The 19,831-nt window shown below is 41.0% G+C and overlaps 1 long non-coding RNA gene across 1 annotated transcript in view; it reads left to right on the forward strand.

Moving 5' to 3' along the window:
- The first annotated feature begins 1,850 nt into the window (after positions 1–1,850).
- LOC143397152 (uncharacterized) overlaps positions 1,851–19,831 on the forward strand; it is a 44,640-nt gene continuing 26,659 nt past the window's right edge. Inside the window, exon 1 of the long non-coding RNA XR_013091137.1 lies at positions 1,851–2,140. This is a non-coding gene — a long non-coding RNA (uncharacterized LOC143397152). The remainder of the gene's footprint in view (positions 2,141–19,831) is intronic.

A 19,831-nucleotide genomic window follows, 5' to 3' on the forward strand; every position in this document is an offset into this window, starting at 1 on the left:
CAGCTACAAAAAATAATAAGATTGGTTCATTTGCAGCAACTTAGATGGGACTGGAGGACATTATGTTAAGTGAAATATATAAGGCATTGAATGACAAATACAAATGTTTTCCCTTATATATAGAAATTAAAAATCTGATTTCATTGAGGTAGAGAACCGAACAGGGTTTACTAAAGCATGGGAAGGGATAGGGGAGGATGAACAAAGGATGGGTACAGGTACAGGGGTGGAGTCGGGTCTGAGGAATAACTTCTAATGTTCTATAGTATAATAGGGTAACTATGTTTGATGATTGTTTTTGTCAACTTTTTCACTGCTGTGACTTAAAGACCCAACCAGAACAACTGCAGGAAAGGAAAAGTTTATTTGGGGGCTCACGGTTTCAGAGGTCTCAGTTGATAGACAGCAGACTACATTCCTTGGGGCTCGAGGTGAGGCAGAACATCGTGGTAGAAGAGTGTGGCAGAGGGAAGAGAAGCTCACATGATGATCAGAAAGCAGAGAGAGAGAGCGAGATCTCCACTCACCAGATACAAATATAAACCCCAAAGCCATGCCCCCAATTCCACTCCTCCAGCCACACCCTACCACTTCAGTTTCCAGTTAATCCCTATCAGGGGATTAGTTCACTAACCAGGTTAAGGCTACAACCCAATCATTTCTCCTCCAAACCTTCTTGCATTGTCTCACACGTGAACTTTTGGGGGACACCTCACATCCAACTATAAGAACAACAATTATTTGAATATTTAAAAGTAACCAGTAGAGAAGGTTTTGAATGCTCCCAATACAAAGAAATGATAAATATCTGGACTAATAGATATGCCAATCAACCTGATCTGATCACTACACATTGTATCCATGTATTGAAATGTCACACTGTATCCCATAAGTATGTTCAATTACTGTTTCAGTTAAAAAAAAAAAATATATATATATATATATATATGCATATATACTGTTCACCGTCACATTTGAATGTGTGGTTTAAAAGTCAATCACTTAAGCTTTTTATCAGAAGGGGGCACTTGGCCACTTCCACCAGAGGATGCCATGGAAAGGGGAAGGAGGTCAAAACAAAAGGAAGCCATTTTTCTCTTCTGTGACCCCAGGCTGACTCTGTTTAGCCCTACCATCCAGAGAAGGAAGTCCTGACCTGACTGCTCTACCAATAGGAAACCACTTTCCACCCAAACAGACGTCGAGCAGCTGAGGGCAAGGCAAGGCTTTGTGTCTCCATGTCATCCTGGTGCCTGGTACAGAGAAAGCTCTCCCTAAACAGTTGTGTGTTTGGGTTTAGACCTCACATGCTGAAAATCTCAGGCATCTTATTGAGGGTGTCAGACATGGAAACCCCACTACCTTATTCAGTTCTAACAAGTTTTCCACCAGTTAATAGGCAAGTGCTTAGGCCCTGCTGTCTAATTCTTCATACCAGGAAATCATTCCCATATGGGCACCCACTGGTCTGCTGTTATTTCACACAGTAGAATTAAGCATCTTGATTCCCACATGCAAAGGTAGGATACGAAAAGAAACTTCTGGATGTCATTCAACTTGACCTTGTAGACTTTTCGTAGAAAAGATCTCACCAGACAGCTTTGAGGATAACTCTCTAAGCAAAATACATTCTAACAGCGACCTTCCCCTACCCTGAAATTCTTAGAGGTCCCCCACCCCCTCCCTGTTGGCTTTATGTTCTTCCCAGTAGCCTTTTGAAATTGAGCAAGCTCCTGGGAGTATTTTGAAAGGCCCCAGAGCTCTCTGGTCAGCACTTTCAGTCTCTAATTATAACCTCTGCCTGATGGCTTTCACTTAATACTTCTAAGGTGGGGCTGAGAGTAATTGATGGTTTTGAAGTTTTCGAGGCTACTGTCAATGTATTAAGGCTTAATTCCTCCTGTGATTGCAGAGAAGTTACTGAAAGTGAAAAGGAAACTAATACTCTTCTCCATCCCAGGAAAAGAGAGATTTTATTAGAGGGTAGTGAAATATTTATAAGAACAGTAGAGCACATGGGACTCAAGAACTGAATTCACCTCAAACCTTCATTTGCATACTTGCTACCAGCGAAATCTATTATGGGATGGCCTGGATATGTCACTTTGGAAATACTGCATGTAATGAACATCGAGAAAAGGTGAGTGGTTGTTGGCAGAAAGCACATCTTTCTCGCCCACTGCCTTCCCAGAAAAATATAAGTGTGCTCAAAATATAGTATAGAAATAAAGGGGCTATTTTGAAACAGACAGAAACATTTTGACTCATGAAAGGAATGTCAGTAATGATAGAGAATTTCTTTAACACAAAGAATTGGCTTTATCACAAAGAATTGGCTTTGTGTGTGTGTGTGTGTGTGTGTGTGTGTGTGTGTGTGTACAGGGAAACTCTCAGTCTTTAGTCATGACTTTCTGTTTTAGCAAACTCTTATTCACTGGCTTCTCCTTGCACTAATACTTCTGTGATTGGTAACTAAGGCTTCATTGGTACTGTCTTTCTGGCAAGCCATGTCTTTCCCTTCCACACTTATTAAGCATATACTCTAATACCTGCATTGGCCCATTACAGATGCTTTATTCATTCATTCATTCATTCACTCACTCACTCACTCACTCAACAAACACGTATTACCGTCAGATGTGGGGGATTTGAGCACAAAAAGTAGTCCATACTTTCCAGGAACTCTAAATTCAAAGAGAATACCACTGTTTGAACCGTCTGTTGACATTACCAATTATGTTAAATTCTGAAGCCATATTAAAGTTCTCAAAGACCATCATCACCCCTCCCTTCACACCTTTGAAGTTTCCAATCAGGTGACATATTTGTAACCCTGATCCAGTGGACAAGATAAAACTACCATTTCTTAGCCTGTACAGGCCCTTAGTAGGCCAACAGAAGTGAGAGAGAAAGCTGAAGGAAGTCCGGCAGAAATCTGGAACTTCAGTAAAGAACAGATATAAATTCATAGAAAGAGCTCTGTTCTCCTCTGGTTCAAAGTTGGAGGACAAGATATCTTGTCCCTGGGGATTCAACCCATCACAGGTTTATCTGGAATGAGTCACATCCATCCTTTCTCTTTCTACCCAGCCAAACTAACCAGGCTTAGCAAAGAAGCCAATTTTCTTGTGAAGTCAGTGATCCCTAATTCTAAAAAACACACTTACTTTGGGATAATTCAGGAGATGTCAATTCAAACAGAAGCCTACCTACAAAGTTCAGAACATAAAAGGGCAATCCGGTTTCACCTCTCCCTCAAGCCCATACTTAGTGTCAGCATCTGTGTAATTCTGTGTAATGCTAATGATTATTAAATCAAAAGGCATTCATTTAATGGAGCCATTTCAGGATCAAGCAGTAAATTGCCTTCTGCCATATGGCTTTGGGCACTACATGATTAAACTATAATGTCTGAGTTTCTGTTGCTGGGCTATGTAATGATGTTGTGCACCGGGAGCCCTGTCTGAGATGACTGGGAATCTGTTTTCAGTTTGCATCACCAGCAAAAAAAAAAAAAAAAAAAATCTTTTTGGGCCTAGAGACATTAAATCCTCCTGCTCTGATCAATCACCATGGTATTCGGCATTCGGAATCACTCTGATCCTGCATACAGGATGGATGCATACATCTCCAACTCAGGGAAGAGACAGGGACTTTAAAACCAGATAATCTATAGTGACTAATAAAGAAAAAGGGGATCGGGGAAGCCCAGCACAGAGCTCTTGAGACAAAGACAATTTGGAGCACAGTAAATGAGTTGCCGCCTGAAACCACTCAAAAACCATTCCCTTGGCTAATAGAGCCACCAGCCTTCGATCTCATCTTCGGTGCCATCCACCCCACTAAGCACTTTAACATAGATCTCCTCTTAATCTTCATAACAACCTCTATAGAGGAAGTACTATTGTTGTTCCCATTTTACTGATGATAAGACAGGGGTTTAGTGGAATCAAGTAAGCCAACCAAAGCCACAGCTGGCTAATGGTGAAGCTGAAATTCCGACTCCAGTCTGCTTGACTCAAGAGTCAACATTCTTTATCCTCAATGCTGGCAGACCATTATTGCCAATTCCTTGGTTCAAGGAAATCCATGGTAAATATGACTAGGGTGTTTATTTTAGTTCCTTGTTTCTAAATATAACTGGTAAACTGTGTATGACCCTCATCACAATCTGTTGACTCAGTCATTGTCAAAAGAATTTTCTGCTGTCTTCTTAAAATCCAAAGTTAAGGAACCATTTCAAATGCTGCCACAGTAGTCCACCAGAGCATACCTCCCATCAACAAGATTCTGGAACCCAGAAAGGGCCAAGTTAGATGACTACCCTCGGTTCAGAATTCTGCCTCATTGTGGTTATGCGACTTCCTGTGCTATCCACTGCAGGACTATAAGTATTTTTAGGCATGTAACACAGTTCCTGTTCCCAAAGGGTCTTACACTCCTGCTGGGAAGACAGTTCCACTCAAGAATACGTAAGACCTCAGCAGGACGGACAGTGCTCTAGACATGCAGAAACTCAAAAGGCCTTCAAAGAAAGTCCGATCTATTTTCCTTTGTGAAAGACTAACTCACAGACTTCACCTCACCAGGTTAAAATCAGACTTCTTGTTCATGCACTTGACTCAATATGAATAAGTCATTTAAAATCATAATAGTCCAGGAACTTTGGGCACCCGTGATCAAAAGTTCTATAAAAAATTTAATAAAGCTGTAGGCATTGTACCAATCAATCCCTTGGGAAATGTCTAGTCTAATTCTGAGGGTTACTAACTTTCTTCTTGCAAAAGACAGAGGCACTATCTCACTCTTAGCAAAACAGTCCCTCTCTCCTGGTGAGTCCTGCTTCATTAACTTTTAACTGGCACTTTTAAAATTCAGTTTGTACTTTAAAACTTTTAAAGCCTTTATCAGATGTTCTTTGGAACTAAATGCATACCATTAAAATACACACTTTTTCAACGTGATCAGATTTCATTTAAACATATTCACAAAGACCTCGAGAGGACAAACAATGCATTTAATGATAGGAACTAGAATGGCGCCAGTAATGAAGGGTTCTGTTCTGCCAATAATACCCAAAACTAAGGCAATGATTTTTCCAAGCGTTGTTTTGCTTTAGAAATTGACAGTAAAGTACTTTCACATATATTATCTTATTTAGTCCTTTTGACAACCACAGAACCAAGTGGGGTAGGTTTCATTGTCCCCATTCTAAAATAAAGAAAGAGCCTTAAAATAAGGTTCAGAATATGTAAATACTGGAGCCAAGTTTACACAACCAGTAAGTGACAGAGTCAGAGCCAGAATTCTGGCCCTCTGGTTTCCAGCCCATTTCCAGTTGAACTCTGCTCGTTATATCAAACAATATAACTTTTATTCTAGCATGATCTCTGCAAGGAAAAGTTGCAAGTCCTATTTGCCTTTGAATCCCTGGCACCTCACTTGTGGCAAGTAAGAGTTTACGATGAACCACAAATAAAGACACTTTGTTCTAGTGTCTGTGCTTCCTGGTCACTATCACCAGTTAGCAGAGTCAAGTTAACACAAATAATGATAGTTTCAGATTTTAAATAGGCCTGAGACAGTAAGATTTCTTATATTCTATGGACATACAAGGGGGTCCTAAACACAACTAGTGATTTTTAAAATTTTTTTTAATTTAATTTTTAGTTGTAGATGGACACAATACCTTTATAAAATTTATTTATTTTTATGTGGTGCTGAGGATCAAACTCAGTGCCTCACACATGCAAGACCAGAACTCTACCACTGATCCACGACCCCAGCCCCACAACTCGTGATTTTATTAACCTATCCCAAGAGGGACCTGGCAAGTTAATGCATAGATCGATCCAATATCCTCCCCTAAATGTACCTTTCATACTTGAGGACAAGGACCATCACACCTGCAACTGACTTCTCAGGAAATGTCCTTTCATTCAGTCTCTTCCAGGAGAATGCCTTGACAAGGTTTTAGATAGCTGTGGCCACATCTTCTCCCAGCGACTCTCCCCAGCCTCCAACCCAGCATAACGAATTAGAGCCAAGTGGGTTGTTGGTCCATTGCTTGACTCAATGGACTGTTGTTAAAAAATCAGTGAATATTCAAAAACCTTTGAGGGGCCCCAGCAGAAAGGTACACTCCAACAGAAACGATAGTGATTTATTGGACCAACCCAATGTCCCTTATTAGGAATTCAAAATGAAGAAATAAGAGTCACTTAGGAGAAAGAAGAATCAGAGATGGAATCAGATATGGAAGCACATTGATTGTGGAGCAGCAGGATCAGAAACACAGGCCACCTCCTGCCTGAGTTCCCATCTGAGTTAAGGAGATGATGGCTACATGTTAGAGTCAGGGCTGAGGTTCTTCCCTTTCTAGGCCAGTTGCTTTATAATCCTTTCTGGATCCCAATCCCCTTACAATCTGATGAAAAATATAAGTCTGTCTGTGTCTCGGGAAAAAAATATATATTTATACACATTCAAACCCATGATTTTTATTTAATTTCAAAGGGATTTCCAAGTCTCCTAAGCCCAACTTCACACCCACTAGGGTCCACAGACCCCAGGACAAGGAATCTTATTTAAACTATTAGTTCATCTAGAACAACTGAGGCATCACATTCATCTCTGAATCTCAGCATCTATATAGGGTCTAGAACATGGTAGGCATTACATATGTCTTGATCAAATGAGTGAGTGAGTGAATGAGAGCATGAATAAATAGATGAATAAAAGAAATACAACTTGGAAGTTCATGTTTTATTCACGCCATGCTGGGAACATCCTCTTTCTCTGTCTTATGTAATACTTTATTAATAAGCTGGGTGGTATGTGTGGATGGAAGGGACAAATGGTCACCTTTCACATGCAGACCTAGAAGGGTGTTGTGCCTCCAGTATGCAAATGAGAACTTGGATTGTGCCTAGGAGGGCAGCTGTATGCATCTATCAATTATAGAAATGAAAAGCTACTCTTTTCTACCTGAAATGAATGTAGTAATAATTGCTCAGAATTTTAAACTACTACTTCCTAATATATAGCTTTTAATTTATTGTCTGGGAGAAAATAATTGAGGATTCTATTTGGGGAGGTATGAACATTAGTTGGTGTCCCAATTCACTTTATATGTCCTATTTTACAGAGAAGGAGACAAAGAGAGATGGGGAGGGGACATCCTGCTTCCCTTTAATTGCTATTGCCAGCTTTATTTGGAATGTTTCCATCTAAGGATTTTCAAGAATATAAGCTCTTTTGGAGCAAGGTTATGTGACATGGTTTTATAGCTGCTCCCCCTGCCTATTGCCAATCTCGGTGCATAACGATAGAGGGATTTTAAGTTTCTATTGTGAACCGTAAAGTTGGTAAGACAGACATACATTTTTATTTGAAGAGGAAAGAGGAGAGAGAGAGAGAGAGAGAGAGAGAGAGAGAGAATGAATTATAGCAGAATGTAATTATTTCAAATGTTAAATATTGAAAACATCACTTCAAACTGGTTACATTTAAAGACAAGAATCTATTCTGTAGGCTAGATTTTTAAACATCTTAATTCTCAATCAAAAACTTCTACATAAATAACTTTACTTCCACTTAAAACTTCCATTATTAGTATGGAAGGGTATTACATGTTCGATTACACGTTTTCATATAGTTTATTCACCTTTTGAATCATATGCCCTGATAGTGTAAGAAAATTGAGTTCACTTGCAATGCATAACTTATATGATTGCATTTGCCTTGGTGCATCCTTATTGTCCCAGGGGCACAAAGTATTGTCCTATTTTGTGCTTCCATGCAAGGAGCACAAGCATTCTCTTATTAATATATTTAAAATTCATTAACAGGAGATCTTCACTTGGCATATAGCATAGCTAACCCTAAAAAACTAATTTATGCTAGCTATTGAGTCCCTTAGCTTATCTAAATAATAAATTTAGTTTTTATATGTTATGTACAGAATATCACTGCTGTATTATGCATGTGCATTTTGTAAAGAATGGCAAAACACATACGCACACACACAATTTTCTGAATATCCTTTATGCTATAGGGACTTCCCAAAGATTATCTCATCTTAAGAGCTTCTTTTTACCCCTTTTACAGACCAGGACATTGAGCTACATAGAGTGAAAGGGACTTGACCAGAGTGGCACAGCCAGGGAACAACAGAGTTGGGATTTAAACGCAGAATAATCTGACCTCAAAGTTGGCGCACTAGTGTCTTGCTACCTCTCCTGTGACATGAGAGCATGTCTGAATCACTTCTCCTATTGCAAATCACATATTCTGCTGCATCGAGCTATCATTTGAGTAGAGTACCATACAAATGTTGCCATGAGGTCCCACCCTCCCCCACTAAAGGTCAGGAACAGGAAGTGAAGTAACTTCCTCCAAAGGAAGAAAAGGAAAAATAGGTCAAAACAAGAAGCTGCCTTGCTCCAGCAATGGGAGGGCCAAATTAAACATCAGAAAGCTATAACCTAGACCAGGAAGTTAGTTCTCAGGTTGTTCTTTGTTTGTTTGTTTTGGGTGAACCCAGGACCTTGTGCACGCTAGGCAGGTGCTCTACCACTGAGCTGCAGCCTTGGCCTGCCCTGAGGTCTGTTTTAACAGAAAAGGAGAGGTAGATCAGGAATAGAGACTTGGATTTTATCTGTGCCTTACACAAGACATTAAGGAGTGAATTTGGGCCTTATCCACAACTTTAGTTTTTCTAACTTTGGAATGTCGATAACAATATCTGCCTGGCACCCAACATTCTTTTTTTTTTTTTTTTAAATAGGACTTTCACGGTCCTTTGTGCAAGCTATATCTCTGAGAATAGCTCTTCCTGTATACACAACAGAACATGGGACAGAACACGAGATCCTCAGGCCCCACCCACTCCAAGGACCTCCTCTGGGCAATCTGTATGTCCAAACCCCAGCCTCCCTGCTGCACCCCGATGTGCAAGGTGAGTTCTATGAGGTCAGGCCTCAATCCCACTTTCTCCCATCAATGCTTTTTGCTATTTCCAGACACTGCAGCAGTGCTGCTGTCCAGGGTTAAAACTTAAGAACTTGAAAGCTTCCAGATAGGTGCAGTTTCTTGTCTCCACATCAAGTAAACAGCCCATGACATTGGCTTTTTAGCAGGTGACAACGGACACTCACAGGGCAGCAGCCGAGGAGCTGTGTTTACATGATACTTAATACCCTGGAAGGTATTGGACATATGGGGATTCCCCTACCCAGGTAACCCAACCCATGGACTAGGACCAGTGGTGAACGCAAGATGATATCCATCTTTCTTTGGCTGTCACCACCTCCCCAGCCTGCAAGACTGGCCAGCAGTTACAGATAATGACCCCAGCCTCTTAAATAGAAAAGAATGGTGTATCGTATGTTTTCCGGCCAAAAGAAGAAAAAGGAAGTCTTTAAGAAAATATGTTTAATGTTGGAAGGAAAAAGGGAGACAGCTTTCAAAGGGCTATTTATATAGACTTCAAATGAGAAATAAATGACCACAGCTGAGGGCTACAGAAAGCAAAGCAGGTAGCCTGGTAAGCTCTCAATTTCCTTTATCCTAACATCTGCTGCGGAGTAGTTCATGGGCCTCCTGGAGAGCCGCTCATGGGTTTATACTTCATGAGGCCCTTAATATACATTGTCTGGTTAATTCTCATAGTAATCTAACAAGCTCTGTCATGAGTCATCTATGTGACCTTGAGCCAATTGTTAATATTCCTGGGCCTACCATGTTCTATATCAGGGTAAAAACTACAAAATACGTATGTTGAAATCCTCAACAATTTCACCAAGGAGTGGGCTAGAAAGGAAGACAGCATGCATGTTGAAGAGTTAGAGACCTTCCAAATCAAAGGGGGAGTCAGGAGCAGCATATGTAACTAGGAAATCTCAGGAGAAAAAGAAAAGCAAATTCAATAAGCAGTTTCAAAGCATGGGCCTCAAAACCAGTGTCTCTCTTCCTTGTAATATTACTGTTTTGTGTGGGGTTAAGATGCTAGACTATCTCCTGTCTGCCTCAGAAAACAGACAGGATAACAGGAAACAGTTTCAGATTCCACAGTGATTATAGCTACTTAAGTTTGACTTACCAAATACTGTCTCAAACAGATGGTATGTAACATTTGATTAAGGGCTTATCCTGCAAGCCAAGAGAGAACATTTCTTTCCCTTTTAATATAGAAAAAAATGCGGAGAAGAAGGGAAAGAAGCTGACAACTTTGCTCATACCCCATGTGTATCAGCTTTACCCAGTGTCTATGACTTTCCTAAAATTAACCTGTGCTTATCATGCAACTCAAGACCACAGTGGGTGATGTTAACACTACAGAATTTCAGTGAGGAAGGATATTGAAGATCATCAATTCAAAGACCATTATTTTATAGATAAGGAAACTGAGACCCTGAGAAGTATGCTGATGTGTTCTTAAGTCTTTCTTGTAGTAAGTCTGGGACCACATCTCCCAACTCTAGGACTGGCCTTCATATGTGCGAAATGTTCAATATGGAGGAAACATACAACTCTGCCCACACGGTTATTCTAAATTATCACCAATCTGTGATTAGCAATTATCAGAACTGAAAGCTGATGGGTGATGCCATTCAAGTCCAGTTAATGAGCCAAAAGCTGAGTTCTTCAAAACACTTAACATTCATCAGCATTTGGCTTCAGTTTGTGACAAGTGTTTTCAAAACACCACAGACAATTACAATATTCTTGGCTTTGCGGAGGGTAAACACACGATAAAAGAAAGTCAGAATTTCATAAATGACAGTCTCCAGAATGGAAATAATGAGTCCCACAGAGAAGGGACAATGTGTTCATCTTTCCAGCAGGCTGAATGCAATTTGGGAACTAATGAGGTCACCGGGAGATCACAGAATGTGAATCTTCTGCTTGAGGAAGATGAAGAGGCCTCTTTTGACCATAGCAAAGCAAAGCTAACCAGCAGGACCAGCGCCAGGATGCCTAATGGAGGAATCACCACTAGTTTTAGGGCCCCTGGCCCCACCCCACTCACCTCCATGGCGATGGGCAGTGTCACAGGGGAGAAGGCTCCCTGCAGGGGGTACTGAGGTGCCCACCCCGTGTGGAAAAGCAGCATACGGAGAGGAGTCGGGAACTTATCACAGGGTGTAACAGTTTTTGTGGGGGTTCTGAGGACCATGCCTTTAGCTCCATACTCCAGAATCCCAAGAACAGTTTTCATGGAATTCTCAAAGTTTGCTGGAACATTTCAGCTGTGCTTTTATTTGTTTGTTTATTATGTTACCAGCTCAAAATCCAAACTGTGATTAATGTTAGGTTTTTCTGAGATCAGAAATTGCTTCAACAACAGGGCTTAGGATGATATTACCCAGTTAGCTACCTTTATATGTATGAAAAAGATGTTAATCAAGTAACCAGTCATTGACAATCACTCCGTTAACGGTCAACGTTTATTGAAAAGTCAGTGTGCCAGAAACAACGTTAAATGCTTTCTTCAGATTATCTCATTCACTTCCCACCATGATTCCTTGAGATGATAATCATCATAATTATATTGAGGAATTTATTTAACATACACATATGTTGAACACCTGCTTATGTAACACACTATTCTAAGCACTGGAATTACAGGAGTAAATCAATTGGATTAAGTTCCTTGTTCCTGCTAGGTCCTAGAGCTGATGTCAATTATTACTGCATAATCAACCTCCCAAAATGTACCGGGTTAGAACAATTAGAATTTATTATTGCTCATGCATGGGTTTCCTGAGTATTTTTTGGATCTTGGCTGAACTCACTTATGTATCTGTAGCCAATTGGCAGGCTGGTCGGTCTGGGAAGAAGACCCATCTCCACGGAGAAGACCCATCTCTACTCCACAAGGTCTCTCCTCCTCCAGCTGCTCTCCTGAGCTTGCTCTATGGCCAAGGCAGGAGTCTCAAGGTGGAGAGTGGAAAGGGACAGGGCCTCTTGAGGCCTGGCTTGAGAAGGAACATAGCATCACCTTTGCCACATTCTGTAGGAAGACCTACCCAGATTCAAGGGTGGAGTCAGGGAGTACACCTCACGACGGAAAGAGTTGTGAAGTCCCTTTGGAAAGCACATGACTACTGAGAGGCCATCAAAGAAGTCCACCTTCTGCATATCTAAGGGTGACTAAAATGATGCTAAGGAATTCATGAAAATATTTTATTCAAGCCTCAAAATAATCTTATAAGGCAAATTTTATTAACATTCCCCAGATGAAGAAATGGAGGCCCAGAGAGTGTTAAAAATTTCCTGAGATCTATGAATATTTTCTGATGAAGCCAGGATTCAAACACAAGGGTCCCAGGCCTGAGCACCAATCCACTGTGCAATTCTCTCCAGCCTGGGCCCTCTGGGAGAGAGAGAGCATAAAATATAGCCACATCCTGCAAGGCACTTGAAGGCCTGCTGGAGATACAACAAATCAGTGATAATACATGTCACTGGCCCATACTTAAGAAATGCACTTTAAATAGTATTGGAGATATGTAATTTGCAATAAAACATCAGTTAACAATGCATCATATCACTAATCTATACTTGATAATTATCCAACACAAAGTAAAGACAAAGGGAACCAAGACAGGAAGAGAAGCTTCCATAAAGAGGTGAGACTGAATAGAGGCTCCAGGAGTATGGATACTTACAGCCAAAGGAGAGGGTTTTCTGATAACAGCATCCCCTGAATTCCTTATAAAAAGTGCTTATAGAATAAAATTCTGTTTCTTTAGAATTACACTTAGTATTCCTAATAGATGACTGTAACAATTAGCATTTGATTCAGCTGCAATCAATAGGAAACCTAATAATGACATTACTTAAGTAGAGTTTCGTTTTTTTGGTTTTTGTCTTGTACAACAAGGAGTGTGGGGAAAATAGCCCACGGCTTCACGGTAGTCAGATGACATCATCAAGGAAACAGGGTTCTTTCTGTCTTTGTTCTCTGCCATCCTGTGAACATATCCTTATTCTCAGGGTCTCATGGTGCCAGGATGGCTGCTATGCCCATGAGTATTCTTGTGCATTCCCAAGGAAGAAAAAGGGGGAGGCAGGAAGCCCAAGGAGAGCATTCCTGCACATCCTACTTTTAAAATACTTTCCCATAGCTTCCACCCTGTCACACCCTCCTTACTCTCTTTGGCCAGAACTCAAGTCATGCATAGCTGCAAGGGAAACTGGGGAAGCTAATGTTGCAGTTGTCTGATTCCCTGCTGTGGGAAAAGAGAAAGAAAGCTGTTTTCTCCTCTACCTTCAACCACCATAATAAGGATGCCACACTGGTCCTAAGAAATTGTGGGGAAGTCACTAGGTAATATATGGGAGGTTGTGGAAGATGAGGGCTATTTTAGTAAATTCTTACAGATCCATGTCAGAGTTGATCCCCAGTCTTTGTGGATAAGGACGCTCTTCTCTTGCTGGCACAGGGAGAGGCCCTAGATCAGGGGACATTATCTTCTTAGGTAAGAAAGGTGGAAGGTCAGAAAGCTCTTCTTTCATCTTCCGTTTCTCAAGGGCCTCCAGCAAAAAGTAACTGATACACCAAAGGGACATATTTTGAGTTGGCCTCTCCTGAACTGCTTTAGGGCAGGTGACCGGCATAGTAGGACTGCCATCAATAGCACCAGAGGGTGCTGAGTGCTGTTTCAGACTTGTTGAGTGTGAGCTGAGCATTGAGCTCTCAAACAGAAAATAAAAACCAGCATCCAGTTTCCGGAGAAAGGTCAGAATTTGAATTATAGGTGTGATACAAAGAGGAGAGGGCTGGCAATTTCATCCTCAGTCTGAAAAGACCACGTATGCTCAGTCTCTCCAAAGAATAAGTATACATCGAAAGCAGTGCTATGCAGTGACAGGGGTCTGATATCACCTGGCTTCTGCCAGAGAGGGAGCACTAGCCATTCACGTTCTCAAGTGGTCAGTGTCCTGGTGAAGAGCAACGGAGCCTGTTTTCCAGGCAACCTCTAAAGTTCAGACTAGCTGTAAGTGGACACAGCAGCTATATCTTAAGAAGGCAAATGTATTCATGTGATCTCCTTTCATTGCAAGCTTGAGAAACTCAGCTGAACTTGGCTTAAAACTGGCTTCAATAAAACAATTTATTGGTTCGTGAAAGAACAGGGCTAGTTTGGTTTCAGGCACGGCTGGATTCAGGGTCCAAGTCCTCGGGACTCTGATCTCTGTAGTCAATCCTCATCTCTCTCTTCATTTGGGACTCTTTCCTAATATTGGACTCATTCTCTCTTGTTACACATGCTTTTCCCCATGCATCTGGAAAAGGGAACAGGAAGCAATTTTAATCTACATTATCTTTATAGCTTGTGATCCCAAAATGAGGGAGGGCCCTATTTTCTCACTAAGCACCTAAATAGCAAATCTGGACATAATCTGATTGAGCCTTCTAGGGTTCCCTGCCTATCCCAAGCCATGGAGATGGATTATTCTGATTGAGTAGACTAGGTCACATGCTGACTTCTCTGGGAAATTGGGAGATTCTGCAAAAAAAAAAAAAAAAAAAAGAAAAAGAAAAAGAAAGAAAAAAGAAAGCAGTTCTTTTAACAGAAGAAGTCCTTTCTTACAAGTCCTGTTGCAAACAAACTTCAATTTAATAACCAGATCCCTGTTCCTGGTTAGCAGATTCAGACACATGGAGCTTTTTGATAACTCAGCTGTGAAGATCTGTTGAACTCATTGCCTTGTTGCCCACTTGCCCGTTTAACTGGTAAACAACCTTTTTACCTTTCAGACCCATTCCAGGCAGAGAAAGCAGATGGAGCCTCAGACCAGTCCATGCCAAGGCTGGGTGTTTTCCGTAACCAGATTCTGCCCTGGTTGCCTTATAATTACATCTGCTTTAGATTATATTTGGCTCCGCCCCCATGCCTTCCTGAGCTACATCTTGGATTCCTATTCCATATGCTCTTTCTTCAGGGCCTTGAATATTACTTTATTCTACCCTGATACAACCCCTTGCCCAGTTCCCAGGACTGGGTCTCCATCTTCAATGGCTACCTAGAGCTAGCTATCCCTGCATCCTGCTCTGCTCACTTGTCAACCCTTCTTCCTGTCCCCCACTGCTTGGACCACCCCTGAGCCATCTCTGAAGGCTGGTTCAGTTCCCCAGTTATGATAGCTGCTAACATCCCTAAAAACTCTTCCTTAGTCTGTAAACATACAGGGAAACCAGAGCACATGGGACAACAATCTTGCAAGTACCCACACTGTGTTTATTGCTTGTAAACATTCCATCTTCTCTACAGAACCATGCAGAAGTGGGAAGAGCGCCAACTCCCTGACTTCTAGATCACACTTTGTCACCTGGGTTTTTAAAGAGCTTAGGCTGCTGGATATCAAGGCATCAGATCCCTTATAAAATAGATCATTACTTTTCTGCCTGAGCTGCTTTTTCCATTGAGTTCAGGCCTTGCTATGCAATACTTACCACTTGGCCCTTCTATTTTTCCTGTATCTCTTTCCAAGTTCTTAGACATAGAAATGTCTTTCCCTTCCCTCAGGAAAAAACAAAGAAGTCATGCACACAAATGCATACAAATAGACTCTCTTAGGTCTGCCCCATTAATTTCTCAAACATGCCCAGACATGAACTCCAGCAGAAGAATAGATGTGGGTTCAGGTTGAAATCTCTGCCACAAGAATAGGCATGTTACTGGAAAACTGTTTCCCAATCTGAGTCTACATTACCAGAACCCTCTTGGTTTGTGTACTGGATACTGCTCCCACACCTCTTCCTCTCCTCTCAGCCCCTTCTTCTACTGCAGCCATTGCTCTAGGTGTATGTGTGTGGGGGGGAAGGGGTCGTGTAGTCTTTGTCCAGCTTTACACAAGTGCAATCTGATTGTATCTTACTTGGGTCTCCACCACATACCTGTTGCTTTCTGTCCCAGGACTTCTCCATGTCCAGTGCATGCAATATGCCCACAGGAAATTGCCTGGTATGTGCACATTACAATCCAGATGTCAGAGGGGAGCTAATGACATGGGACCACCCTCGACCAACAGATGACGGAAGCAATGGATGCATAGTGCCTGCCTTGGTCTTCCAGAAAGTACTATTGAGATGCGATGCACAGGGCTCCTCAGAGGGGTCCAGAGCTATCTGCAGTAGTGGCCAAATCAATACCTCTTCTGTCCTTCCCTGTCTCACAGCTGTCCTTGTGCCTCAGTCTTCCTCTGAGCTATCACTTTTCAAATAAAATATCTCAGACTCTGAGGTCAGGGAAGCCCTCAAGTTAAGCAAGTGTTCCAGGGTTTGTTGGCAATTGTCTAACAGTGCCAAAGAGACCTAGTTTCAAATTCTGTCTAACTGTGTGACCATGGACAAATTACTCAGCTACCTTGACAATTAATGGACCTCATTGTGCCTATCCAAATATCAAACTAGATAGCCTGGATGAGGGGCCCTGCAGGTGCCTAACACAGGGCTTCCCTCAGTCTAGAGTCATCCTCTACTTCTTTTTATTCTCACTCAATGTCCTGATACAAATAAGAGCCATATATATATATTTACCAGTAGTAGCACACATACATGGATGCATATGTAAATATCCATTGAACAATCAAAAATGGTGTGCTTAAAATAAATTATATTGTCATATTTTTCCAAAGGTAAAAATTTGGGGGGGGACTAGATTTGTGATGGAATGATAGAGTGCTTGCTTAGTGTATATGAATCCCTGGTTTCAATCCTCAGCACCACCAAAGGAAGGAAGGAAGGAAGGAAGGAAGGAAATAAGGAAGGAAAAAATTTTGTGGATGTAGTAAATATTCCCTGAAAGGAAAGAATACATCATTGTTTTGGATGATGCACTTCATGCAGATCCCAAATGGGATGAGGAAATGAATTCTTAGTTCTATCAGAGCAAAAATGCCTTCCTTTCACAAATTTTAAGCTAAATGACCTTCTTGGCCTCTATTTATTTATTTATTATGTTTATTTATATATATTTATTGTACACACACACACACACACACACATATATATATATGTATGTATATATGTTTGACAAAGTGGGTAAGATAGTAACCATGGTTGTTTCCCAGTAAAGAAATTAAAATCTGAACTAAGGAAAACACAATTAAGTCCCTGGGGTTAAATCAGGATAGCAGTGTAGCTGCTTGAGCTATTATCAATTGTAACTGTGTCTCAGCTGCCAGCAGACACCCCCAGGAAGCTCTAAGCATACTATCACCCATAATACAGAGGGTCAGAACAGACTTGAACATACAGGTTCAGTCATATGCAATGCTAATGACAATCTACCAGAGAATAACAATTCTTAAACTTTTTACAGATGATGATGATGACGATGATGATTACTATTATTTGGGTTTTTTTTGTTGTTGTTGGTTTGTTTGTTTTAGTTTGGGTACTGCAGATTGGATGAAGGGATGCTTTACCAATGAGCTATATCCCCAGCCCTTTTATTAAGTTTTGAGATAGGGTCTCACTAAGTTGCTGAGGCTGGCCTCGAACTTGCAATCTTCTTGCTTTAGCCTCTCAAGTCTCTGCAATTACAGGCATGTACCCCTGGGCCTGACTAATGGCAGATTTTTAAAGAATCTGGTGCAAAAGGAACATTTCATTTGTGTATTTCTTGGGTGCTTTTAAGAATATGTCAATGGGGCTGGGGTGTAGCTCAGTGGTAGAGTGCTTGCCTTACATACACAGGGCCCTGGGTTTGCTCCTCTGTAACACAAATACAAATCAACAGGAAAAAAAAAAAAAAAAGACTGGTATTTGTATTTTTTAAAAACAGTGGGAAGAATATGGATGGAGGCTATGTGTATCTGTATTTTTCTGTATTTTTTAAATTTCAAAAGAAAAACTTGCCAACAAGTTATTTTTAAAATTGTTTCAAAATATTTTTAAAATTATTTCAAGACACAGAAGTGCACCAGAATTTTTTCTTTTAATCTCCTAAGTTTCATGAGTATTCTAGACCCTTTCCAGGATATACAAGTCTTAGGTCAAGAGCTCGTTTGTGTGTGTGTGTGTGTGTGTGTGTGTGTGTTTGTGTGTTTTGCTGGAAATTGAGCTTGTACATGCTAGGCAAGCCCTATACCACTGAACTACACCCCAGCTCTCAAAACAACTAAAGTAAAGAGCTATTTATTTTCCTACTCATCATACTCTTCCACTTTTCACCCCCAGACTTTGCCACATGCTTCAACTCACCCTATACTGTCTCTTAAATTTTTAAAAATATTTTTATTAGTTATTAATGGACTTTTATTTATTTATTTATTTATTTATTTATATGTGGTGCTGAGAATTGAACCCAGTGCCTCACACATGCTAGACAATTGCTCTACCACTGAGCCACAACCCCAGCCTCTACATTTTGTTTTATATTTATACATGATATTCCTTAATTTACCTAACACTATTTAATAAACAACATCTCCTGTTTGTCTGTATTGTGCTAGTTTGGGGAGACAAAAAGATGGAACACATGTGTTCCCAGCCCTCAAAAACTTACTTTTTGGCCACATGAGCATGGCCAATTTCTCATGGTGTCTTTGTTTCAGATGGTTATAAGAATAACAACAACTTTTGAAGGGTTGAAAAAATTTCTCTGAAACAAGCTTAATATTGCATGTAGCACATGGGAAGTGCTCAATTTCACAGAGAGAAGTAGAGATCAAAATCCAGGTTGTTTCTCACTAGATGTGGGGGGCAGGTATGGGCTAGCTCTTTCCTTTTTGAAAGTCCCTGTTTCCTCTATAAAATGGGGCAGTAACTTTGTCAAACTTAGTGGTTTAGGGTGAGGATTAAATGAAATAAAGAATGTAAAGACTGGTCATATTATGCTATGGTTTGAATGAGTACCACAAAGTTTTTGTGTTGGAAACTTAATTCCTGCTACAGTTCAAATATATTTCCCCCCTCTGAAACTCATGTTGATATTTGATTGTCATTGTGATAGTGTTGGAGGTGAGGCTTCATGGTGGTATTTCATGAGGGCAGAGCCTTCATTGCATGAATTGGTGTCTTTCTTGAAGGAATGGATGAGCTATTGCAGGAGTCTGGACTCCCTTTTCTCTCTTCCACATGCACCCTCTTGTCTTTCTGCCTTCTGCCATGTGTTTAAGCTGCAGGAGGCCTCCCCAGGAGCCTCACACCATGCTCTTGAACTTCCCAGCCTCTGGAAGGATGAGCCAAAAACAACCTTTATGGATTGCCTAATATCAAGTATTTAAATAGAGTAACAGCAACAGAAAACAAACTAAGACAATCCCAAAGCAACAGTGTTGAGAGGCAGAAACTTTAAGGGGTGAAGGGGTAGGTCATGAAGGTTCTGCCCTCACAAATGGAATGATGTTGTTACTGTAGATACAGTACATAGGTCACAGCTGAAGTCACGGGTACAAGTGAGACTTCCTGGCAATGGGGTGCAAATGAGAATTAAATAGAGCCAAGTATGGAACCTTGGGTAACAGCCCCATTTAAGCCACAAACAGAAGAAAAGTCTGCTGCAACAGAATAGAGAAAGGGGGGAGTAGGGGTGAGGGAAAAAATCAAGAGGAGATGGTGTTAGGGAAGAGCAAGTGTCAAGAAGGAGGAAGCCGTTGACAAAGTCAAATGTGGCAGAGATGTCAACTAAGTCAAGGACTGAAACTAAGACACCATGCATGTGGCAACTGGTCAGTCACCTTGACTTTAGCAGGTGTGATTTTGATGGAGTGCATAGAAAACAGAGTGGTAGGTTGAGGAGTCCACAGGGTGGGGGGGTGGGTCACTGTGTAGACCATGAGCTCTAGGGCTTTGCTTATGAAATAAAGGAGA

The sequence above is a fragment of the Callospermophilus lateralis genome, chromosome 4, assembly GCF_048772815.1.
Source record: "Callospermophilus lateralis isolate mCalLat2 chromosome 4, mCalLat2.hap1, whole genome shotgun sequence".
NCBI lineage: Eukaryota > Metazoa > Chordata > Mammalia > Rodentia > Sciuridae > Callospermophilus > Callospermophilus lateralis.